At 35.8% G+C, this 26,867-nt stretch overlaps 1 protein-coding gene across 10 annotated transcripts in view; it reads left to right on the plus strand.

Moving 5' to 3' along the window:
- The window catches only part of BBX (BBX high mobility group box domain containing), a 282,463-nt gene that overhangs the window by 130,052 nt on the left and 125,544 nt on the right, over positions 1–26,867 (plus strand). Inside the window, exon 6 of one of the 10 annotated variants that reach the window (XM_089910519.1) lies at positions 9,624–9,741. The exons of the other annotated variants lie outside the window; for them this stretch is intronic. The gene's annotated coding sequence lies outside the window, so the exon portion shown is untranslated. The remainder of the gene's footprint in view (positions 1–9,623; positions 9,742–26,867) is intronic. 10 annotated transcript variants of the gene reach the window in all.

The following is a 26,867-nucleotide window of genomic DNA, read 5'->3' on the forward strand; positions in this document are numbered from 1 at the left end:
ATAGTGTACATTGAGTCAGCAGGGATTTATTAAGAGTTGTAAGCCTTCTGCCAAGTACTTCCCTAACACTCCATCAGTGGCCCTGTGAGTGGAGTGCCTGTTAAGGTTCTGAGATTTAAGGAAGGCAGATTGGTTCAGGCTGGGCCTAAAGAGATGCTATATGGTACCTGGATTCAGTTAATATGTAACCGAAATGTTGACTAGAGTCCACATTTAGATGTTTTATTCTTAGGGGTACTATTTTTAGGATATTTCCATATTCAAATTGATCTATAAAGATGTTAGAAAAGAGCATTGTGTTTTGGTTTTATAGACTTTTATAATTTGCTTAATTTGCAGTTGTTCTGCCTCTGCCATGGTTATATTACTGTTCTTAAAAAGTAGATGAGTTATCTAATTATTTCAGTGTTTACTTAACTTTTATTGTAAAGTCATTTATTACCAAGCATCTCTTTGAGGCAGAAGTATTCCTCTTCAGGAATGTAGTGTTTTAAGGTGTTGAGTTATCATAGGCACATACAGTGGACAGGTTTCTTGGAAGAGCCAGCTAGATGGGGAGGAACTGGCTTCTGAATAAGGCTTAAATAATAAGAAGATACCATTTATGTGGTGAACAGTGTCCCAAGCATTCTTAGTTTTGCCACGCTAATTAGAAGATTAGAGAGAGTGAAACCTACAGAATGTGAGATGTATCCATGCAGAGGAGTATATGTCCATCTATCTATCCAGGCAGCACCCGGATGGACACGAATTGAAATTGAACCATGCCCTTAATATTGTTTTTGAATATCTGCATGTTTCCAGCTTTGTTAGAGTTGCCATATCATCAAATGGGTGTATTATATAAAGAGAAAATAGAGAAAAGTTTGAAATCAGCAGCCACTGTCAATCCCCTGTTTAAGTACCAAACCTCTTCCTATAGCAGTCATTTTGTCCTGCCATTTGATGATGCATACAACTCATCTTTCAGTTCATTTGGTGAAATGAATACTTAAAGGAATGATAGTTTTCAAGTTCGAAAGTTTAGTTTTTCCTGTTAACATAACGGGTGCTGCTTTTCCTTATTATTCACTGAGAGTTTCACTTTTTAGAGAACATAAGATAAATCTATCTTGTTGATGGCAAAGGTGTCCCAGTTATGTCTCTTTTTTATGAATTTTTACCTAATCATCAAAGACATAGAATTTTTTACCGATTACTTCTATTATTATAAACTATTCCATACATTAGAGTTCATAATGTGCCTGTGAAAAATATTTTAGAACTTTTACTTCCTAATGCTTATAAACATTCTTATTCTTGCCTCTAGATTGTCAACTGCATAATGATCACTATTGCTTCCTGGAGATTCCTATGGATAGGTAGAAACTTAAAGATTTCCTTATAGAAGACAAATTTAAATGGATCACTTTTTTCAGCTGTAATTTGATCTCAGAAGCATAGGCTGTGGAGTCAGATGGACTCTACACAAGACTACATCTAACTCAGTTGTTTACTGATTGGGCTGTGGGAAAGTTACTTAACTTCATCTGTGAAATGGGGTGAATACTGACCATGTAAGGTTCTTAAGAGGATTAAAAGTGCTGCAGGGTACACTGCCAACTCAGCACATTGGCAGGGTTGCTAAGAAAATGTTTGTTCTCACAATGACAGTGGGTCAAAAGTGGCGTTTGACTTTTTTTTTCCACTGCTTTAACTGTTCCTTGAAATGGAATTTCAAGCATGTTATTGTCTCTACTCACAACAAGGGAAATGTCATTATACTGCACATCTTATATTAAAAGTCTATAGAATACAGGATTGGCTTGCTTTAAGCCATTAGGAAAGAATAACATTTATTCTTTATATTGTTAGATATCTTAAAATATTTTCTATACAATCATAATAATAGATGTTTGAGTTTAATTATACTTTGTCCAATTTAACTTTGCAATTTTATTAAAGCATAATCAAAGCTCAAATATATGAAAGTATTAGGACATAAGTCATCTATCATTCAGTGGATTATAGTTATTTCAGGAATATTATCACCTCATACTGTTGGTATTAACAAAATTATCACCTCAAACGACAAGTAAATTATTTAAGCATAATAGTACATTTTTATAATTACACAATTTTCTTCAAAGACTGTAATTATTTTAACAAAACAAGGAGCTATATTATAAATTCTTAATGAATTTTAAAGTATGAGAGCTATTTTTGTAAATTGATTATCTCAACCTGATAACTATAAAAAATTAAAAAAATTTTAAACAGCTGTGAACTCATGACCTTACTCTGTTTTTCCATAACTAGACAAGCAAAATTTCCCTTCATTTTAGGTCATTGGCTTAGCATTTCACAATTAATTGATCCAAGAGAAGAAAGTATTTTTATTTCTCATAATTTTCATGCACGTGAGCATGAAGCAGTACACCTTTGTCCTTTGTCCCTAGTAACTTTTATTTATTAATTTTGAATATCTCTAGTGTATCTAAACTGGTTTTGAAGATGATTTAGGACCATCTATGAAAATACTTTGGTTCCTTCAGAAAGCTTTTCTGTAAGTTAGCATGTATGTATTAGGTGTTTGTGATCTTTTTATAGCAATTTTGCCTTTTCCTAGTCGAATATGTGAACTTTCTAACCATAACAACTATGGATTTTATAGACTTTAGTTATATATTTTTTCAATTATTAGTGTACTGTATATTGAAATTCTAAACCTTTATGGCTCACCTATAAGAGTGAGGAGTGGGCTTCCCTGGTGGTGCAGTGGTTGAGCGTCCGCCTGCCGATGCAGGGGACACGGGTTCATGCCCCGGTCCAGGAAGATCCCACATGCCGCGGAGCGGCTGGGCCCGTGAGCCATGGCCGCTGAGCCTGCGTGTCTGGAGCAACGGGAGAGGCCACAACAGTGAGAGGCCCGTGTACCGCAAAAAAAAAAAAAAAAAGTGAGGAGTGTTTGCACTCTTTCTCCAGCTCTTGTGTTCCTTTTTAGAACCTGAACTCCCTATAGTAACCTCATTGGAAAAATGTTTTATTTAAAGATAGAGTAATATACTTTCTGCTCCTCGGTTTGTTTATCTGATAAATGTTTACTATGTGCAAAGTGTTAGACACTGTCAAGGTCACGATGTGGTAATAGAAGGCAAACTAATTAGGTAGAATAAAGGTAGATAAATAAACCTCATTAAGAGTTCTGAGGAGGATCTAAAATCCCAGGTAGGAATATCAGGGAAGACTACGCAGAGGAGTAAATACAGAAGTCTGGAGAAGGCGAATACAGGCGTACCTCATTTTATTGTGCTTTGCAGGTATTGCATATTTTACAGATTGAAGGCGAGACAACCCTATGTCGAGTAAGTTTATCAGCATCATTTTTTTCCAACAGCAGTTGCTCACTTTGTTGTCTCCTTGTCACATTTTTGTAATTCTTGCAATATTTCAAACTTTTCCATTATTATTGTATTCATCATAATGATCTGTGGTCAGTGATCTTTGATGTTATTATTACAAAAAGTTTATGACTTGTTGAAGGCTCAGATGATGGTTAGCATTTTTTAGCAATAAAAAATATTAAGGCATGTACATTTTTTTAGGCGTAATGCTGTTGCACACTTAATAGACTACAGTATAGTGTAAACATACTTTTATATTCACTGGGAAACCAAAAAATTTGTGCAACTTGCTTTATTATGTTGGTATTTGCTGTATTCAGGTGGACTGGATCCAAATCCACAATATCTTCAAGGAATGCCTATAGACTCCTTTTGTCATTTGGATGGGATGTCTGTGAGGGTAAAATGGGAAATTTTGGTTGCAAGCTAGATGTAAGAGGGTCTTGAAAGTCACAGTGAGTTTACTTTTTTTTTTCTTAAAGGCAGATAAACCACTGAACATTTTTGAGTAGACAATATAAATGGGATGGATTGGAAGGGAAAAGAGGTAGGCATTGGAAAGTTTGGTTTGGGGGGCTTTAGCATACATATCCTAGGTAAGAAGAAATTTGTTTTTCTAATAGGATTTGAGAGTTGTAAATAGGACCATCGTGGGAGACATTATGAAAGTTATACCATGTCTGGATGTATCTTAAAATATTTTGGATTGAGGTATCCAACTCACAAAATCAAATAAATCTTCTCCCAGTTTGCAAGGCAAAAATTAATGGATACTCCCTTTTAAGGATTCCTTCAATGATTTTCTCAAATGTCTGATGCCTACTACTATTTAGCCTGTGTGTGTCTGTTTCTGTGTGTTTTTAGTGATTGTAAATTTAGCTTTCACTCTGTTTCTCAAAGAATACAAATCCTGTCTTATCGCTTGAACCAAACTACTAATGTGTAGAATTTAGCACCAGATTGAACTTGTGTTGGGGATGTAGAAGGAATCATAAGAGGGAAAGAAGCGGTGTGGGGGGGTGTTGAAAAGGAAGTCAGAGGTAGGTTTTTAATTTAAGTGTAGATGTTTAGATAATCCTACTACCAAATGTAGAGAGATAGTAGTAGAAACTGATTTATGGGAGGGGAAGGTGAAGTTTGGGATGGATTGGATTTGAAATGCAGAGAGTATCCATGTGATTATGTATAGGATGCATTTATGAATTTGGTATGAGTTTGGAAGAGATTCCAGTTGAAGATGGGTATAGCTTAAGAGACGGGTGGAGCTGAAACTTTGAAAATTGGTGAAAGTAGAAAATATGGCTAAGACAGAACCTCTGAAAACACCTACCTACTTGTTAAGAGGTGTCTAAAGGAAAGAAGAACAATCAGGTCTTTGGTGGGAAGAGCAATATAGTGCTAAGGAAGATGGGAAAGAGTTTTCAAGAAAAATAGAGACATTTAATGCTTAAAAAAGGTGTTTGGGGAGACTTCCCTGGCTGTCCAGTGGTTAAGACTTTGCTTTCCAGTGCAGGGGGTGCAGGTTCGATCCCTGGTTGGGGAGCTAAGATCCCATATGCCATGTGGCCAAAAAACCAAAACATAAAACAGAAGCAGTATTGTAACAAATTCAATAAAGACTTTTAAAAAAATGGTCCACATCCAAAAAAAAAATCTTTTTTTTTAAAAAAAGGGTGTTTGGGTTAGGTGATCCATGGGTCCTTTGGAGAAAGCAGTTTTAAAAATAATTAATTCATTTTATTGATGTATAGTTGATTTACAACATTATATTGTACAACATAGTGATTCAGTATTTTATACATTATACTCCATTCGAATTTATCTTAAAATATTAGCTATATTCCCTGTGCTGTACAATATATTCTTGTAGCTTGTTTATTTTATACATAACATTTGTGCCTCTTAATCCCCTACCCTTACCTTGCCCCTCCTCCCCCTTTCCCTCTCACCAGTGGTAACCACTAGTTTGTTCTCTGTATTTATAATTATGTTTCTGTTTTGTCATATTCATTTATACTCATTTGTTTTATTTTTTAGATTCCACATAGAAGTGATAATATACAATATTTATCTTTCTCTGTCTGACTTATTTCACTAAACATAATACTCTCTAGGTCCATCCATGTTGTTACAAATGGCAGAATTTCATTCTTTTTAATGGCTGAATAGTATTCCATTGTGTGTGTGTGTGTACACATATATATATATATATACACACATATATACCACATCTTCTTTATTCATTCATCTGCTGATGGGCACTTAGGTTGCTTTCATATCTTGGCTATTATAAATAATGCTGCTATGAATATTGGGGTGCAGATATCTTTTCAAATTAGTGTTTTTATTTTCTTGGGATGTATACTCAGGAGTGGAATTGCTGGGTCATATGGTAGTTGTATTTTTAGTCTTTTGAGGAACCTTCATACTGTTTTCTGTAGTGGCTGCACCAATTTACACTCCCACTAACAGTGTACTGGGGTTCCTTTTGTTCATATCCTCGCCAACATTTGTTATTTGTAGACTTTTTGGTGATAGCCATTCTGATATTGTGGTTTTGATTTACATTTGGAGAAGCAGTTTTTGTAGAGTAGTCAAGGAAGAAGCCAAGTTGTATATATGTTTTCAATATTCCCCCTTTCATTTCCACTTTCTTGATTCTATTTTTAGCTGAAACTATGTTGAGCCACTGTCTTCGTGGAGTAATCTATGATGACTCAAAGCCACTCCCTGGGAGCATAGAACTCATCTTCTATAAATATAGTTTTAATATTCTTTTCTTTAAATGTGTTACCTAAGACTGTTTCAAATCAGATCTTATCCAGATGCTAATATTATTTCCTCAGATACACTAAGTGTGACTTTCTTTAAAATATCATCAGCAAACATACTTCCTAAATGCCTCACCCCTAGGACTTACATTTATTATAATTGGCGTTACAGAGGGATAAGTGAATTCCCTGTCATTGCCAGTTCTTCTTTTACTCTAAGTACACTGGTACTTTTAGAAAGGCCTACTGTTTTAATAAAGATCCTGTAGAAAGCTCTTTGGATTAGTAGGGCCACCTGCACGTGAAATTTCTAGGTTAGAATCAGATACATAGCCACTTTTGTTTCCATCTGCAGAGAATAGTTGTAAGGGTATAAAAGACTCACCCTAAGTAGTAATAATGATTATAATTTTAAAGAACTGCAGTAGTTATTATTTGCATTTCATGTGCTAATTTCTGTATGTGTGTATTTTTTTCTTATCTTCACAATGACTCTTAGATGTAGGTTTCATTACTCTCATATTATATATATGAGAGAACTGAGGCTCAGAACATTTAAATAAATTGTCTGAGCTTCTTGAGTAATTGAAGACAGAGCCAGGATTCAAATCAGCTCTTTCTGACTTTCAAAGACCATGTCCTCTACATGGCCCATGCAAGTTAATGATGTAAATATTTGAAATTTGAGCTTTAACAACCTTGATGGCAACTACTTGGTCCAGTAGAGCCCAATTGGAGCCCAATGCCTTATTACTTTCTTACCTTTTCCTTCCAACTAGGGATGAATAGTTTCATTTGCTTAAACATATCGCCATTCTCTACTGTTGATTGTCAGGCTCTCTTCTGTATATTTAATTCCCTTGTTTATTTAATCTTCACATCAACTATTTGAAAGGTAGATGTATTTCCCCCTCAACGTTTTATTTTGAAACTTAAAACATATAGCATATGTTTATACTCACCACCTAGATTTAACCATTAACATTTTACTCTACTTATTTTATTACATACCTATAATCTGTGCATCCATCATCAGTTCAATTTCTTTTTGATGCATTTAAAAGACATCACTGCAAATCCCCTAATTACTTCAGCATGTATATTATTGATTGTAGCTCAATATTTATGTACAAGTCTTTTCTTTTGATGTAAAATTTACATTCAGTGAAATACACAAATCTTAAACATATATTTTCTGGATTTTGATAATCTCATATATGTACCTGTATAATCCAAATACTTATGAAGATATAAAACATTACTATTGGTAGGTGTCTCTCTTTACTCCCATTTTGTACCTGAGGAAACTGAAACACAGAGGAATTAAGTAATCTTCCCTAGGTCATACTGCTAATAGGGGCAGAGCTGGAATTCAGGCAGTCTGGCTGCAGGGTTTGTGCTCTTAACCACACCACCATACTGCCTGTGGGTTATCCTCACATGTTCAGGTATCCTTTTACATTCATGTGTACAAATGTAATTTTGTTTTTAACATAAGTGTGTAGACACAGAAGTAGTATGCTTAGGATTAGTGAGTGTAGAAATGCTGTTCTAGAGATGCATTGGTTTCTTACAAGAGGTTTATGGCAAGAGAAACTAAGAGGGAAAGAAGTACCCTTCGTCAAAATACTATGGTGAATCTCTGTGTAATAATTGTGTCTTAACTGCCATCCTTGATTAATGTTTCCACATATAAAGTAACAATTTTTTAAAGACAACACTGAGGTTCAGAAAAATCCTAAAGTGCCACTTGAAACAGTTAAAAGTAAATAATGTTCAGGATAGTTTTGTATTAAGCATATTTTGGCTCTGTTATAATTATTAGAAAATTGTTCATCTATGTGTGATATATGTAGTACCACTTGCCTTGATACCTCAGACTCCAAAATAATATAATTAAACCAATTTGGGATTTATAGTTGTGACATTTGTAAAGTTTTTAGCAAAGAAACTGAATGTAATTCTTTGGCCTTTCCAAATAAATTGCATAAAAATATGAATAAAGATTGGAATAAATGATATAAACTTTTTTTGTTTGTAATACTTAGGTGTACCATCCTTATGAGAAGAAATTGTGTTATCTTTCCTGCATTGTGTTCATACCACAAGCCATATCTTAAATTTGACCAGTTCCCTTTGTTCACTATTCAGTTATAAAAAAGCACTGTCATATGTATTTAAAAAAAAACAAAACCCTAAGTATTGCTCAAAAAGCAATTAAAAAAACACATGTAGTTAACAGAACCTAGCCAGTCACTAGAGGGCAGAACAGTACTATACTTTAGGCCTGATTTGACAATTTAAAAAATTGCTGAACATGGGAAAAATATTGATACACAATTGAATAGAAATTTCTTTGTGATCTTATTGTCTTGCTGTGAAATCCACTCACATGCTTATTACACTTGTATCAAAGGAGCTTTTCTGACAATTACAGAAAATTGATTACAATTAAATCATTGCTACTATACGCAGTACCCTGAAATAGAATTGCAGTATAGACTTTAGGTACGCGACATTATGAGAGAACATGTTTGAGACAGGTTTACTAGTACTTAGATGTAAGAACTCATTGAAATGTGGAGCTTTTGATCTTTCAGCTGAAATTTGTTGAATCACCAAAACTTTGAAATTACAGTTGTAAAAGCAGTGAACTAACTCTAGCTCCTTTTTTTAAAATGTTAAAATTTTGTCAAGTGCCTGTTCACGTAATTTCCTTTGTGTTTGAAACTTTCTGTCATTCTGATATAGTTTTATTCTGCTTTATTTTTTTCTGATAGATTTTTTTTTAAATAAATGAAGCTCTGAAGTAAAGTATCCTAGTGAGTAACCTCAGCAGTTCATTGTCTGAACAGATAGAAAGTTTTATCTTGAATGTGTAGTTTGAACTTTATTTTATAAAAACAATTTGGATTTATATATGATTCATTTCTAATAGAGAACATAGGACATCAGAAAAAGCACTGGAGTTTGGAATCAGAAGATTTGGGGCGCCAATGATCATATTCTTGCTTGTGACCTTGGGCAAGTCACATTACCTCTCTGAAGTAACCAGTTTCTAAACTGAAGAATTAGAAAAATATTTCCTTATTTACAGCTGGGTTAATATGAGAATCATGTTTGTATCTGTGTGTAGGTCTCCAAAGATGCTACCACATAAAGATGAATTTTAATAGATAAAGTTACAAGCTCAGAAAAACCTTAGAAATAACTTTGAAGTGGTCAGTTATATCATAAATTTAGTAACATGAATGCACCTATTATAGGAGTCAATAATACCAAAAATGTGGTTTCCAACCTAAAACCCAAGTTTGGATTGCTGACCTCTTCCCTGTCTCTGAGTGTCTCTCGTAACTCCTGACTCTTTGACTCCTCTCACTCTGTTCTGTCCTCTGTTTATTTCCATGTTCCCTCTCTCTGTGTTTCTCCTGACTGTCTTTGGTCTCTCTCTGTGTTTTTCTTGTCCCAGGCACCCTCAGGAAGACCCCAAGCCTCTAACGGTACCTGGTATCATCTCCAGCATGTTTGTAGATGTGGAGGAGTCACTGGGACATTGAGAAATACCAGAGGCGAATTGTTCTGCTGTAGTAAGTCAATCAGCATTTATTAAGTGACTACTGTTTACGGAGCACAGTTGATGGTGCTTTGGGCAAAGAAGAATGAGTTAGGGCATAGCTCAGAAGCAATAAACTTGTAAACACTTTTCAGTGGCTCTTGCAGGCTGGACACACATGCAAATGAAAACAACACCGAAGTACAAAGCTGACAAATAATTATATAAGTGAGTGTGTTGTATGTGTGCCAAAGAGGCCCAGAGTTAATGGAGTAGAGAAAAGCAGGTGGTATTAATCAGGTTTCCTGCGTGAGTTTAAAATTAGGTTTTGAAGTATTATTGGAAGAAAGATGAGGAAAAAGAGGGTGGAAGTGAGTAATTTCTCACTTGGCAAGCCTGTTTGCTTGCTTGCGAGTGAGTCCCTGATGGGAGGGCAGTGAAATGAGAATGCTGTGTTTCAGCCTACCAGCAGCTAACTTTCCTTAAACTTCCAGTCTTAGAGGAAGTCAAGTTATGAAAAGAAGTACAGCCAAATTGAGAATTTCCATAAACATACTTGGTATCTGTTGCCAGTTTTAGAATTTATAGAGTTTAACAGTAAATTGTGATTATGAAGTAATAATGAGGTACTGTGACATAAAGTTAATACAGACTGTCAATATTAGAATATGATCTAGGGTTGCATTATAAATGCTAAGATGAATTAAAATAGTAAACTTCAGTATAACAAGTCAGTTTTGTGTTTATGTTGGAAATTTATCTGTGCTGTTGTATTTTAGATAGTCCTACCTACGGGCGCACCATGGTTTTCAGAGTTGGATATGGTTTGAATTCTACTGCTGCTAACTATGTAATGTTGGGCAATCTACGTAACAGACATCTCAGTTTCCTCCTATGTAAACTAAATGAAAATGTTTACCTCAGAGAGTTGCTCTGTGAATTAAAAGAGATAATTTTATAAAGTCCTGAGTGTGTGCTAGGTACTTGTTACTTGAAGATACTTAAAATGTACCTTTAAAATAGTTTGTTAAATATAGTGTTATTTCTGAGAGCTTTTTAAAAATAGAAGTAAACCCCATAGTATTTAGAAAATGCTATATATACAAGGAGTATTTATAACATGTGAATAAGATACAAAGAATAACATTAACATGAATAACTGAGTACCTACCACTAACTTAGGAAATAGAGCTATGGCTGGCCCAGATTCCATCACCTCTCTTTAATTACCACCACAATCCTGAATGTTGAGTTTATTAATTCCATGTTTTCCTTTATAGTTTTTTCCCACGTTTTATGTATCCCCTACATTAAGTTTTGCTTGTTTTTGAATTTTATATAAATAATAATACTATATGTTTTCTTTTGCAACACCTATTTTGCCACTCAGCATGTTTGAGAGATTCATCCTTGCTTATACATGTAATTCATTTATGATCACAGTTGTATTTCATTGTATGAAAATACCACAATTTATTTATCCACTTTCTTTGGATGGCTATTTAGATTGTCTCCAGTTTTTGTTATGGGAGATAAAACTGCAAAGGAAAAAGTCTTGAGTCCTATTCATGCCTCTTTATGCACTCTAGGATATATGTTCATGGGTAGAAATGCTACGTCAACCCAACCTCAAACTCTGTAGGATCGTGGCAAATGGATTTACATAGAACTTGTTACATCTTAATCCTCCCTCTAGCTGAGTATAAGTGTTCTCATTCTATATCTCTTATATAGCTCTTTAAAATGACTAGATACTTTTAACAGTAATTTTGTAAGTTGCCTGTAACACCATCTTAGCAATAATCCCGATGGCCTTTTAAAAATTAGTTTTGTCCTTTGCAGCAGCTGCTTGTGTTTCTTAGTTTTCCAGTTGTCACTCACACCTTTTCTCAAACCCAGCTAAGTCCAGGCATCCTGAAATAGCTGGGTATGTTTGCTAGCTAAGTGTTTTCTCCCAGGAAAACTACATCATAATAATGTAATGTTCTCATGTTAAATGAAAGTTGTCAGCTATTCCTGCCTTCTAAAGATAGTTTGGGCAGAGAAATGTACACATCTTTTACTGATTTCTTTTTTCCTTAATTTGAATTGAGATAGAGAAAGAGTGACCCACAGAGGACTGTTTGCAACCTGTGTTTTGTTCTGTGTTGCAAAAGTCCCAAAAGCTCGAGTAAATGACAACTTCTATTTGCCACTCTTTCCCCTTTTCTGTCCTTCACCTACTTCTGTTTTTCTCAGCCATTAGTTCTTTTGGTATCTGATTATACTTGCACAATCCATTCCAGTTTTCATATCACAGTTCCTCCTAACTTGGTACTTTGTACTTGATGGTCTGTGATTTTAGTTGACTGACTTCAGTGTTTTGCCTGTTGTCAAACTTGGTACCACTATCTACCACATTCATTTTCTGAGGTTTTCCAGGGGAGTCTTCCAGGTTCTGGTCTAGTGCCTAGTACTTATTAATCAATTGACGTTTATTGAATGAAGAAAGGAAAGACGTAAATGTAGTAAGGACGGAAATGCCTTTTCCCAGCTCAGCAATAATAATTACCCTAAAAGCAGTGGGCAAAAATCATGCATACTGTAAACAGTTCTGCCTGTGGGTAGCTTTGTAAACCATAAGTAGTCATTTCTTCTTGAGCTTCACTCTGGGTTTTTGCAAAATGAGAGTGGTAGAACAGTGATCTGTAAGAACCCTTTTGACTCCAACCTTTTTGTATTTTATCTTCATTGGAAATAAAATACAGTTTCTCATGGGATGTCTGGGCACCACTTCCAAAGCCTGAATCCATCTACCTTACCGGGCTATGTCACAGCAACCTGCCAGTTATTGTCTCTCATAACCGTAGCAAGTGGGGCATACATCGAACTTCCCTTCATGTTATTTAGCTTTGATTTGTTCTGGAGAAAGAATAGATTTATCTTTCTTTGAGAGAGGATAATGAATTCCTTTGGCTTCCCAGTTTCTTTCACCAGGCAGCCCAGACATTGTTCAGCGCAAAACCTTGAGTCCTGGCCTCTTCCTCCTCCCCCCCACCCCCAGCCCCTCAGCTGTGAGTGGGGCAGTGCATCCTCCCTTTGCTACTTGCTGTACCACCTAGCTCCACGTCTCCTTTCACATGCCAGCTATCATCTTTGAGTCAGTGTTGGTTTTAACTTTTGGTTTTAACTGTTGTGGATCCTTGAAGTCTATGGGTCTGTCTTTATCTGGTGCTAGAGGCAAGTTGCCCCTTCCTTTCTCCTGTGGTTTCTCTGCTAGGAACTCCTCAACCCAAGGTAAATGGCGAGTGAGACCTGAACTCCTTCGCTTGCTGCCTTCCCCTAGCTGTTGCAGGGACTCTCACTCTAAGCTAGATTTGTGCTATAATCCCTTTCAAGGAGTTATCTGACTCTTCGGATTTGCACATGACTAGTGTTTCCTGAACCTGTTACTTGTCCAGAATTCATTTTGTGAGTACCGCAGAACTCTGGATCAGAGGCAAAAGAAGCCAGAGAGCAGACTACACGGGGCAAGGGACACAAACTGTCTTAACTTTCTGTAAATTGTAAACACTGCCCAATCACTCCTGAGGGTCCTGGCCAGAGAGCTGTCTATGTGAGCATTAACCAAGATTAAGGAGGCTCTTTCTTTCATTAAGGGACACAGAATAATCTAATCTTGTCAAGATATTATGGATCTGCTTTGTGAAAAATCCCATGTAAGTCAGGCAAATTTTAGGCTAAGAAGAGAGTAAGGCAAGCGAAAAGTTTTGTAACTAAAAAAAAAAATGAAAAAGGGAGAAAACTTTTAAAATGAGGATCTATTTTTAATAACATTAACTTAATTCTAAATGGGATTTTAAAAATCTTTTTAGGTTTTTTTTTGTTTTTAATGTTAAAATACTCAGTGAAAGACCAGTCGTTAACCTCCAAACTCACCTCCAGCCTCAGTACACACGAAACACTGGAGATTTACTGTGCAATCCTGCCATGAGGACCCAGAATCCAGGCTACCTGTGATAATTCACTCCTCCTAACCGCTTTCTTCACAGAACTCAACAAAACCATATTACACCAAATGTTCTGTTCTGAAAGAAGCAGTTAATACCATCCTATCTCTAGAACAGATTACTGTTTGTTCCTCAGGAACAGAAGGAGAGAAACATCCTTTTATGCTCACTCTAACTGCCTTTATATTGTGACTTTGGTTAATGTAAAAGGCTTGACCTATTAAGTGTTCACATTAATATTTTAACTTATCAGTTATAAGTTTCTTTTGTAATACTAATTCACTTAGTATTTTAATTTAGACAGACTTGAAAGTGTGTCTGAAAACCTAGTCATTTAGTATTTTAGTTTAATGTCTTTTGAAAAAGAACCATATATTCTCTAATGACTAAGTTACAGCAAATATTAAAAATGCACCATTGTGTTAATAAGTTGGATCATGTTTAAATACAGTAGAAAATTTATAAATGTATATAAACAAGTGATACAAAATTTTCCTTGGTAGAAACTAGGAAATGCATTTATTACAGATTTTCCACTGAATGGTCTTAACTTGGAAGAGGAATTTTTAAATGCTAAATTAATAAATTTTGAACTGCACATTTAATTTTTACTCTTGGTTTATATTTTTTATACGGCAAAGTTAGTAATACATACAACAGTAAGGTCAAAGTTGAGCTTTATGTAATTACTCATGTAATTATACAAAATACAGATTTATCTGTATTACTAAAAAGCATCTTTTTAAAAATAGTTCTGAATAACTTCATTCAAATTTAGGTGTTGCTAGAATAGCAATATTCATTTTGTGTGGGAGTTTGTATCTGGAGAAGAAAACAGTGAAATGTTCAAATGGGTCTGTAATTTTGAGGAAAAAGAAGTGAGGAATGAGTCTGTTTTCCTGAAGTTAATTTCCATTCATTATCTTACTTGCAAAATCTACATTTCTGAAAGGCTGACTAGGTTGTATTAAATCTGAATACTAAATCACTGATTCTTTTCTTTCTTTTTTTTTTTTTTTGCGGTACACGGGCCTCTCACTGCTGTAGCCTCTCCCGTTGCGGAGCACAGGCTCCAGACGCACAGGCCCAGCGGCCATGGCTCACAGGCCCAGCTGCTTCACGGCATGTGGGACCTTCCCGGATCGGGGCACGAACCCGTGTCCCCTGCATCGGCAGGCGGACTCTCAACCACTGCGCCACCAGGGAAGCCCCTCTTTTCTTTTTTTTAAAATAAAAGCAATAGAACAGAAAGCAGAGCAGCAGCACTTTAATATTGATAATTGTTTTGAGGGATTGGGACTCCTAGGAAGCTCACCCGGGCGCCGTAATGTTAAAGATCACTAAATATGGTATTCTTCTGTGTCTGTGCCAGACTGTTTCCCCCACAAAATCTTCCTCAGATTCTGTACATTTCTTTTGTGCTTTGCTGGCGGATATTTCACTCCCTTTCCCTGTGCTAGCCACACACGGTGTCTTGTTTGAATGATGGCATCATTGCTCTTTGGTTAAGGTCTGTTTTGAGCTTAGGAGAATCTTGGCTGCTGTTTTCATCCATTTATAATAATTTCTGTTACTTAGCCCTTACACTGGGTAGATGGCAGTGTTACTTTCTGTGAGTTTCAAGCTGCCCTGTAAACACAGGATTTGTGTTCGTCAATTAGTACCCTGTCAACTGTGAAGGACCTCTCTGGACCTAGGGAAGTCTGTGCCCTGGAACTCTGGAGTCAGAGAACGTCTAGATCTCAGTGCCAGGGCAAGAGTGAGTGAGTCTGATTTTTCACTGAATGGAATCATCCAGTCAGCTGTTCTCTCGAGATTAAAGCTCATCAAGACAGCCTTTCTTCTGCTCTTACTGGAGCTTACTCAAGGATTGTTTCTTTTTCCTTCAAACTTTAAAAAATGTGCCAGAGATTTTTTTGGTGGGTCTGCATAAAATTATTTGCATTTAAATAATTTCAAAGACAGTTTTCGTTGAGAGGTTCTGGCTCTTTTACTCTTTGTACCTAGTAAGGATGGTGAAATCGCGGTGGGGTTGCGTTCTCCTGTTTCTCCCTTTACATTTTTCTGGGGACTTCAAAGACCCGTAGGGATACCCACCCTTCCTCATCCCCCTCCTCCATTTAGAGTTTACAGTTATGAGTAGGATGAACCTGGACAAGTTTATCTTACAGGATTTAAGCCTATCATTTTCAATGGGGGACTCTGTATAAGACTCACTGTCTGTGGTTAAGAGGCTACCGATGATGGTGCTGTGGATGTGTCTGTAGTGGAGGTAAAACGATAAGAGGCTAAGAGTAACATGTAAAATAATCATTCAAGCCAATAACAGAAGAGGGTCACAAGGAAGTTTATGGCTCATGCTGTAGGGAACTAAGAAATTTGGAGGAAGGGGCTGTTATTTCCACCTGCATGGAGAGGAAGAGAGAAAGGGGCATTTTAAATAAGGGATCCCTGGGCAAATAAAAAGAGGCAAGGAAGTACTCAAACGCAGGAAGCTGGGCCTTGAATACACCTTCTGGGGTGTTGGATATAGAGAAAGGCAATGGAAGTTTGGGGCCAGATTTTGGTGAGAGTTGGGGTGAGGCAGGGAGGGCACAAAAAAAAGATGTGGAATGCCTATCTGAGGAATTAAATTCTGGGACTAGACTGTGAAGTCCCACAGAGTTTGGATTCAGAGAATGAAAGGCTTAAAGCATGACTCTGAATAAATCTACTGATACAGATTAGTTTGGAAATGGAGATGATCACTTAGAAGTTACGTAAGCATCTCTTGGGGTGAGGGGTGCCAAAGGGCTTGAAAAAAAAAAGAAAATACATCCTGTCATGCTTTTTTTTTACAAGTAAATATTTAAGGCAGCATATGTGAGGCATTCTAAAAGGGATTTTCTGTACTATCTGTTTCCATTCTTACCATCCTGTGAAGTAGCTACTAGCCTACTTTTATAGATGAGTGAACAGAGAGGCCCTTAAATTAGACAACTGGTAGTGGTAAAAATTCATAGCCAGGCCTATCTGGCTGCCAAGTCCAAGCCTTTCCTACTCCCTTGCTCTGACTCATGAACCATGAAATGGAGAACAGATGAACTTTTTATTCCTTATTTGATTTGTCATAGACTCCTTTCTTAGGAATTATTAAATGGATCCAAATTAGGATGATATTCATATACACATAATTGTATGTATGTCAGTACACCTGAATTTGATTTTCATAAAGGTGTTATATGTTAGACTTAGCTATTTCTCAATCACAGCATTTGAGAAAAATGCTCTTTTCTGATAATTTAGAGAAAAATGTCAATTGACAAAATTTGGGTCAGTGATATAGTTTATATCAATTTAGAATAAATAGGAAGAGATATTTCCTACCAAGTAGTAATTTTGGTGTATAGTGAATGAAATCAGCGTCCCAGTTTCCTAGAATAAAATTTATAGGATAAACTGGAACAGTTGTTTAGAAAAGAATGTTTTGGTTAATTTTTCTTACTCATTGAAAGTTAACTAGAGAAGTTTTAATATTTGTAAATAAAATCATTGTAGAAGCGTTAGTACACAACTGAATTTCTTATTAATAGCAAGTGAAGCTTATTTTTTAATGGGAAGATGAGCTTGGTGTCATCACTCTAATGATTAACACTTACTTCACAGTTTTAAATATTTATAGTATGTAGAAGAGGTGGGAGGTTTGAAGAAGTATGTGGTACAGACATCTAGTGAATTGCCCACTACCAACACCAACAACCTCTCCACCTCCTGCCTAAGACATTCTGGAAGGTTGTTTTTTTGTTTGTTTGTTTTTAAAGCTGATGTTAGCTTGTTTATATAATTCCTGACTTTTTCTAAAAGTCCTGGCCCATGTGGTCAATCAAGGAATATCGGTTAGTTGCTTTCTAGTTAAATGAGATTTACATATATATTTCATTTGCTGTTTCATCCTCCAGCTGTGCTAAGTGGAGGCTTTTTTTTTGGGTGGGGGAATCCTAATTTTTCTCTCTGTATAACCTGCATTTCATTCAGCAGAAATAGTTCTAGGTTCACAGACAAGAAGCGGCTGTCTGAAATATGTTCATTGACTCCGCTGAGTGTCTGCAGTTGCCCAACAAAAAGTTCTTTGATTTGGGTAGTATAAAGAAATAAAAATAAGCATTCAGATTAGGTTTTGGCTGCTGTAATAAGAACTTCTGTCTGTAACTTGAAGTCTTGAAATTCATATGTAGTGTAATCTCATGTTAAAATTTGGACAAATTTGAGCCTAAACACCAATGAGACTGTTAATAAGAAGTCTTAAGTGATAATATGCTTACTATTTTTCTCTTGAATTACTTCTTTGATCCTCAAAGGAAAACACTGAATCTTCATCTCAAGGTTGACATGACAAGGGATATATCTCAATACTGTTCACAAGATGGAAGAAAATTGTAATTTTGTGTGTGTGCTGTTTGGTAAAAAAGCGATGAATGCTTTAGTTCACCAGAGAAAATCGATCCAAAGAATGAAATGGACAAAACCGGAAACAATGTATATTGAGAATGATATCCCCAAAGACTTTTAGGAACTGTAAAATTGAGTGCAGTGGTATAAAACTATTCACACATCTTATTAGATCCATCTAGGACTGCAAACTGATTGTCTACTTGAGAGACTTGCTGTAAATACTTAGGGAGAAAGAATGTTGATAAGTCTCTGGCATAACTAAATATTCACAATGGAAGAGTGTATTAAAAGAATAAATTGTATTTCAGTTAGAAATCCAGGTTACTTTTATGATTCTGTTTTCTGAGATCCTTTTCTTGAAAATCATATATCTTCAAAGTTTTCACTTGTGACTGTTCATCCCTGATAGGCACAGAAAAATTAATACGGTTGGGAAAAGCCCTAAACACCAAATTATGACCATTGACAAAACTCATTATTAAAACGTGGCAAATTGGAAATGCTGCCTCCTGCCTGATGACTTTTAGATGAAATGTAATCTTATGTCTGGAATGTTGAATTGAGACGTAGAGCAGATGTCTTAGAGTTATTTATGTGAAACCTTAAGGATCTCTTCAGCTTAGCTCCTCAAGTGTAAAATAAGTGCATTAATTATTTTATGTATTCTTACATAATTCTTAGTTCAGGTTATATAAGAAAGATTGTTCTTATTCTGAAATTACAATTTGAAAAGTAAGCATTGGGAAGATTTGACCTATTAGTAGAAAGATCCTAGCTACTTTATAGAGACATATGATGCAAAATGGTACTTTAAGTTAAAGAAGATCTAGGATAATATGATTGCAGTTTTCAAGCATAGTTGAATGTGGCATTTCATGGAAAAAACCTAGGTTGAAAATGTTGTGTAGTCCAGGTAGAAACTTCATGGAACATTTACAGCGTTTTTGAATTTGTGATGTGCTGTACTGTCACTAGTTCCTTGAGATAGGATACACCCTCAGTGTAAGGTGTGAATCATTTAGAGGTTGAAGTAGGGGGTGGTGTAAAAGGCAGCTACACAGTGGAAGAATAGAGACAATGGTTTTTTTTTTTTTTTTTTTACTAAGTTCTGTCGTCTGTTGGAGTATGGTATGGTGAGTTAATCAAACTTCTCCATGATGATATGATCTTATGAATTTTCTCATACGTCTGAATTCCTTTTTAGTTCTCATATATTGTTTTGCCTTTTTTTCAAGATGGTTGGCAAGGCAGTGGATGCATTTGTTTTGAATGTTGAATGGCTGTTGATCATTTTAATGAAACAAATTTAACGACGTGAATTTTTTTAAAAATTTATTTATTTTTATTTTTGGCTGTGTTGCGTCTTTGTTGCTCTGCGTGGGCTTTCTCTAGTTGCAGCGAGTAGGGGCTACTCTTCGTTGCTATGCGCAGGCTTCTCATTGCGGTGGCTTCTCTTGTTGTGGAGCATGGGTTCCAGGTGCACGGGTTTCAGTAGTTGTGGCACGCGGGCTCAGTAGTTGTGGCTCGTGGGCTCTAGAGCGTAGGCTCAGTAGTTGTGGCGCACTGGCTTAGTTGCTCTGCAGCATGTGGGATCTTCCCGGACCAGGGCTCAAACCCATGTACCCTGCATTGGCAGGTGGGTTCTTAACCACTGCACCACCAGGAAAGCACAATGACATGAAATTTAATGAAAAGAAATTTTTATACTTTGTGGAAAGTGTCAATGATTTGCTTTTTTGTTTTAAAAAATATAAAATGAATAAACTTTTAGTTATTATTATATGTTGCCTTTTCAACTTCCTCAGTGATGAATGAAAATGAAAAATTAATCCCAGGGATGACTTTGTTACTAGTCCCAGCTCTTTCACCTTGAGCAAGTTCTGGGACCTTGAGCAAATTTCTTCATTTGGACCTGAATTTCCTCCTCTTTCACGGTTGAACGGGTAATCTTTAAAGTTTGTTCTAACTCTAGAAATCTGTGATTTTGAATGAAGAACAAAGTAGGAATTCGAAATAAGTATGAGTATTCCTAAATCAAGTTATTGAGGTTAATAAGAGAAGGAGTTCCACATTCATTATGTTTTTAGCAGAATTTTGATGAGGAAGAAAAGAGAGCAAGTTGGTAGAGAAAATATTCCTTACAGAAGTGATGCAAGGAGTTACATAGTAACACAACCTTGTGTGGGATTCAGTAACAGTGAGATTTGTTTGATTCAAGAAAAGGTTTTTCTTGCAGTAAGATAGTGAGTTTTTATATCCTGTCAAAAAGTTCAATTTCTGATAAAATGGCCATTTAAAATCTGTTTATAATAAACTTTTATTCTACATTTCTTTCAAACCCCCAGCATTTTTGCTTCATTACCCACCCACTCCCCACCTCTCCAAACCATAAGAATTGTTTTATTCATTTCCTCTTTAACTGAGTTGTGTGGTTTCTTCCCCAAATTAAGAGTATAGCCAAAAGTTTAAAAATTGTCAGGCTGTTGGAGAAAGAAGATTAAGATTAAGATCAAAGTGTGTCTCCTTTATAATAAGATTTTCCTTTTTACAAATTGTTCTTTGATAAGAGAACAGATTATTAGTAAGACCTATTTCAAAATTTTTTCTTAGAAATATCTTTTACTCAGGATGTTTGTCTACTGTATATTTTTCCAAAAATTAGTGTAACATATTACATGCAGAATTACTTTCAAAATTAGGAAGCCTATTTGATAGAAATGCATTTCTTAATATCTAAACATGTAGACCTTTTTTCATTTGATAGTTTATTTTCATCTAGAACAGTGAAAAGTCTCATAGAACAGTGTCTGTAGAAGAGGAGCTGTCTTCAGTGACAGCCTTCAAGTATTTCATTTATGTTGGAGGGTAGAAATGAACTACTTTTTACAGACGGGTGTGACCACAAAAGTAAAGTTAATTCTTCTCCCTTTCGAAAAAATAAAGTGCATTCAAGCTTACATATGATGTATTTTGACCGAAACCATTAATAATACTTACGGAGATACATTTTTCAAGGGAAAAGAGCCTGTAAGTAAATCATCTATAATTGCCTTAAAAGTTGGAAACAAATGCTACAGGAGCCTGAAAATGAGGCATTCAGATGTAAATATCTTTGAGAATTCTCAGACTGTGTAAGTAGCATTAAAAATGGTTCCTGTTGATTCTATTTGATTCTTTTAATACGTGCCAGTAATACCTTTGATCCAGAAAAGGTGTATGTGAATGTTCTTCCAAACACATACATCGTGTAATTCCTGAGTCATGGTCTCACTACCCTTTTAATTTTTCACAAATTAGTCTAAGTTTGTAGTAACATAAAAAGATCTCCTTTGTAATGATTTAAGTTATATCATTTTGGAAGTTTCAGACTGGAACCCTTTGCACCAGTAATGACTTTGGGACTCTTGACATTTAGCTGGATGACTGATCCCAGTGTATAGTTGCCAAGTAAAGGGAAGACCTTGAGGCCTGCGATGTGTAGAATTGCTTTGACTCACTCTGGTCCTTTGGCAGCCGTTGCAGCCTGGCGGCAGCAACACCAAATCTATGCACTTGCACGTTTGAAAGCTGCTTTTCTTAGGCTCCCACAGCAGTTTGTATAGAGGAGGAGCCAAAGTAAGATGTCGACAGAGGCTTTCTCAAAAGCAATTCACTTATAAGCTACAAAGAACCCCTTTTAGATTTGGTCCTATCACTATACTCCTCAGACTTCTGTTTAAAGCCTTTGCTGAAGACGTAATGTTAGAGACAGGCCAGATAGGTTTTGTTGTGTTGAAGTCTATTGTAGAGTGTTCTCAAGAAATAGAGCCTTAAAATAATTTAGAGCTAGATGGGCCTCTCCAGAGCCAGATAGAGCAACCAGAGATTCAGAGGTTAGGTCATTTAGCCAAGGCATGCCCCTGCTTAGAGTCAGTATTTGAATCCACGTGTTTTTTTTGTTTTTTGTTATTTTCCCCAGACTTTCACTTAGTGTGTATTTACTGTGTCAGGAATATGGCCCTATGAGTACTAAGGAATAAACATTAAAGTAGTAACAAAAAGGACACTTTTAACTGTAGATTAGAAGTTAAAGAGAAGTGTTACTTTCTCCAAATCTGACAGGAAGACCACAGATAAAAGTTTCAGACCCTGGAAACTGCAACTGATTCAGAGCTGAAAGAATGTGTGGTGTGTATATACTTACTTTTTGAGGTATGAGAGGTAAAAAATAGCAGTTTTGAGGGAAATTAGAGCTTTTCTTAAGTAATATAAGTTAGCCTGTGCACTTCTGTTTACCCTGCGAACTTCTGTTTCTCAACTATCACTTTTTGAGCACCTGTTGAGGAAATGGTATCTCCCCAGCTGTTGAAAGTTTAAGGACCATGCCAGTGGGGAGCAGAGGCAGAGAGGCAGCTCCTTCTACCCTCTCAGTAAACAATAACGGTTCCCACTTTAATAACTGCTGGGTCTGCTCCCTGGTCTCTTGGTCCCCTCTTCAAAATCACTGATGTAAATTTCTCCACAGAAGCTGCTTTGCACCCATCCCGCTATATTTTCTTTGATGATCATGAAGAAACTCACAGCTCTAACACTCCTATTTGCCCTTCATGCACATCTGGGCAGCATTTACCATGTGGACCTTTTATTTTAGCTTTTAAATTTTATTATTTATTTATTTATTTTTAAGATTTAATTTTTATTTATTTTTGGCTGCGTTGGGTCTTTGTTGCTGTGCGCGGGCTTTCTCTAGTTGTGGCGAGTGGGGGCTAGTCTTGGTTGTAGTACGCAGGCTTCTCATTGCCGTGGCTTCTCCTGTTGCGGAGCACGGGCTCTAGGCGCCCGGGCTTCAGTAGTTGTGGCTCGTAGGCTCTAGAGCGCAGGCTCAGTAGTTGTGGTGCACGGGCTTAGTTGCTCCGCGGCATGTGGGATCTTCCCAGACCAGGGATCGAACCCATGTCCCTTGCATTGGCAGGTTGATTCTTAACCACTGCGCCACCAGGGAGGTCCCCATGTGGACCTTTTAGATTAAAAGTGAAACTGTAGTACTTTAAGAAGAATTTAATGGAAACATTCCATTTCTGTTTGAGGAAGAATAAAAAGGCAGTGTGAGATAGTGGAAAGGGTTCTAATTTTGTGATTAAGAGACCTGGATTTTCACTCTGCCACTAAGTTATTTGGTGAACTTGATCTAACCTTTGACCCCTGTGGATCTTGTTTTTTCCTCATCTGTAAATTGGAGGACACAGTGACCTCCAAGGATTGGATTTTGGATTTGCAGTCCCTGTCAGTTCTATAAAAGGAAGCATCTCATTTTTAGAAGAGTAGCTCCTTAAACAGAAATTATACTATAAATTAAATATGACACCCAGAAACAGTAGTAAAACATGCAAAATTTTCCTAAAGATGTCAGATACAACTTGTGAACAACTCTTTTCTGAGTCAAAACTTTTCATCAGTGAGTATGATGCTCTCCAAATAAGTTAGTCATTTCTGTTTTACAATGTGGGAATCTGAAAATATCTAGATAATTAGAAGCTTTTAAAAATATTTATAGAGACTGCTTCCAAAGGCAAAATATTGCATCTATAACTAGGAAAATTTAGATAGATATGGAATTCATCTGTTTAAGTCTACCCCTAAACTGTTATCTGAATTATCACATACTAAAACTATGAACACTTAGGTACCTCAGCCTTCTACTTTACCTCAATTATGTGTTTATATCACTTTATTCTTTTCATTAATTTCATTTTAATTGGTTATAACTTGTGTTTCTGCCACCTCTAATGGTAAACCAGGGCCTTTGCAGCTTGTACAAAGGCTTTGCTGGAAACCCTGCTGATTTCTAAATACCAGATATAGTGTATTTAGACCAAGTGAATTTGTTTTCATATAGTGTAGAGCAGATGTAATAGTAATTACTGTCCTCATATAATGATGCTAATATTTTATTGTTATCAGCTGAAGTGAATGATAAAAGGATGTTAAATTGGATCTCCTTTCTAGCTTATGTATGCTGTCGTTACAGGTCCTGGAACACTTAGAAGATAACTGGGCCCTTTTTTATTCTCTGTGATGGTGGCAGAGGTTCAACTTGAGATATAAAATCAATATTATTAGTCAGAGGTGTGTTTTTTTAAAAAGATTATATGTTATCCACCAGCTCAGATTACTAATTGGTGAGGAAACGCTGTAAGGGATGGCTGTTTCCTCATATAGAGTAGCTGTCTATTTTTATTGAGATATAGTATTATATTAGTTTCAGGTGTACAACATGATTCAATATATAAGTGTGTGTATGTATATGTAGTAAAATGCTTATTATCACAATAAGTCTAGTTAACATTCATCGCCACACATAGTTAGAAATTTTTTTTTCTTGTGATGAGAACTTTTAAGACCTTCTCTCTTAGAAACTTTCAAATATGGAATTTAGTATTATTAACTATAGTTACCATGCTGTACATTATATCCCCAGGACTTATTTATTTTATAACTGGAAGTTTGTACCTTTTGACCACCCAAAGTAGCTTTTCTAAAGATTACTTCATAACACTGAAGTGTAAGCAGAGAAACTTTATAAAAATATCCACTAGGTGGCACTTTATATTTGTGTTTAGAATTAGCCCTGCAGCATTCCTGACTAAAGGGTATCATTGAAACAGAAAATGTCTTTCTTTGAAGGTTGGGTGTTCGTGAGTATCTGGACTTATATGAACTTTAAAATAATCCTAAAGTGAAAAGTTTTTATCAGTGATTTTGTCGTATCGCCCACTCATTGTAAGGAAAGTTTCTACAACATCCCTGACATGTTCTCAAACACATGATGTTGGTAACCTGTATTAATAACATGGGGAAGCCTGCTTTCCTAACCATTTTTTTCTTAATTTTATAAAAAAAACCAGCAAGCATAGAAAAAAATTGGTCCTCTATTAGAATAGCCATCAATTAGAAAATAATGTATGTTTTCTGCCACATACAAGACATTGTGCTTAAAACAGATATAAATTTTATATTTGGTGTGGTTCCAAAGTTCCTTTTAAGATAAGGTTGTAAGAAGCACTGGCCTGATTCTATGGAAGATTTTTGCTATTTGAGTTAAGCTTTCAAATAGATTAATATGCTAATAATCTTATTCTGCATAGTGCATACAAATTTATGAATGATTTGGCTAATCTCTGTTTAGCCAATTAGTATTTTTAAAAGCTTATTCTTTTTGAAAGCTTACAGTATACCCCAGTGTTTTCTTACTTTCGGTTTTTGAATTTTTTTTATTTATTAAAAACTTAACAAAAATTAGAAAAACTCAATCCCGTTATATAGAGATAATAGTGTGAACAATTCAGTGTTCATTCTCCTAGGCTTCTTTTTTTTGTCTATGCATATATAAGCATATTTATTATGTCGTATTTTTATAAAAGAGAAATTTTAATCTTCTTATGTCTCATGAACCTGTTCCTTATTTTTTTCATTTAACAGTTTATCTCAAATATCTCTTCATGCCAAGAAAAGGATTTTCATGTTGTTCCTTTTAAACTAATCTCCCACTGTTTATATTTTGGTTTTCCCCCAGTTTTTTCTACCCATAGAATTTTGAAATGCAGAAGTATTCCTTTACTTGTAATGTTTACTGATAAGAGCACTAGATTAAAGCAGCGTGGGTCAGCTTAGCATAGCATCTGTTTATAAGTTGTGGCATCTGTTTATAAGTTCTCAGTGTTGAATGAATTTGTTACTTTTTTGACTGTATGAGGTTAATGATTAGTAGTTGTTAATTGTAGTTTATTTCAAGTTGATTTGAAGGCTTATATTCCGTGACTAATCATAACGATGATAATAATAGCAAACTCTCATATACACTTACTCTATGCAAGGTTCATACATATACACTTACTGTAAGCAAGGCAGTACTCTAAGCAGTTTATATATATATATATATATATATATATATATATATATATATAAAGAAATTGGTTTAACCCTCACAGTGTGGTAGGACTGTTGTTCCCCTTTGTATAGATGAGGATGCTAAGGCACAAAGAGGTTAGGTTACTTGCTCCAGGTAACACAGTTAATTATTTGTTGATCGAGGTTTATGAATCCAGGAAAAAACAAGAGTCCACACTGTTAACCTTTCTGCCAAACCACATGAAGCACTAGATGTAGCCAAAGTGGAATTAGGCAGGATGGTCTGGGATTTCTTTCAAAATTGTATTTAAGGGCTTCGTTAAAAAAAAAAAAAAAGACTAGAAATCTAAGTGGCTTCTTTAAAATTGATATCAGTATCATCAAATTTTCTTACTGAATGCGATACTGGACATTGTAAAGTTCTCAATATAGATTAGAGTTATGCTACCTAGCAAATATTTTGTGAAGATGATACAAATATACATAATTTTTAACTTGTTTGGAATTTATAGACCATGGTAATAATTTAATGTATATTACCCTAAATTTAGGCTCATGGAATTTTCTGGGCTTTGATTCAGGGCAGGCATTTAAAGCAGAAAGTCTGGTAGCAATGAATAGCACCAGTAAGAAAGTCCGATCTGAGTCCCAGGGATCAAGGAAGGCTGGGAGGAACAAGTGTAAAGCAGAGCGTAATTTAAGATTTCAAATGCTTCCTGCTGAGCCCATAAGTGTTACTGTGCCCAGAATGCCATCACTGACAAGCGAGTCCTATTTTTGGATGATAGAGGGGTGAAGAAGCCAGACTTGCTCATTGGCCACATGGGACTGTTTGGTTCTGAGGAAAGTGTAG

This window comes from Delphinapterus leucas, chromosome 4 (genome assembly GCF_059928025.1).
Source record: "Delphinapterus leucas isolate spDelLeu-1000000601 "Yukka" chromosome 4, BTC_Dleu_Yukka2, whole genome shotgun sequence".
NCBI classification, from domain to species: Eukaryota; Metazoa; Chordata; class Mammalia; order Artiodactyla; family Monodontidae; genus Delphinapterus; species Delphinapterus leucas.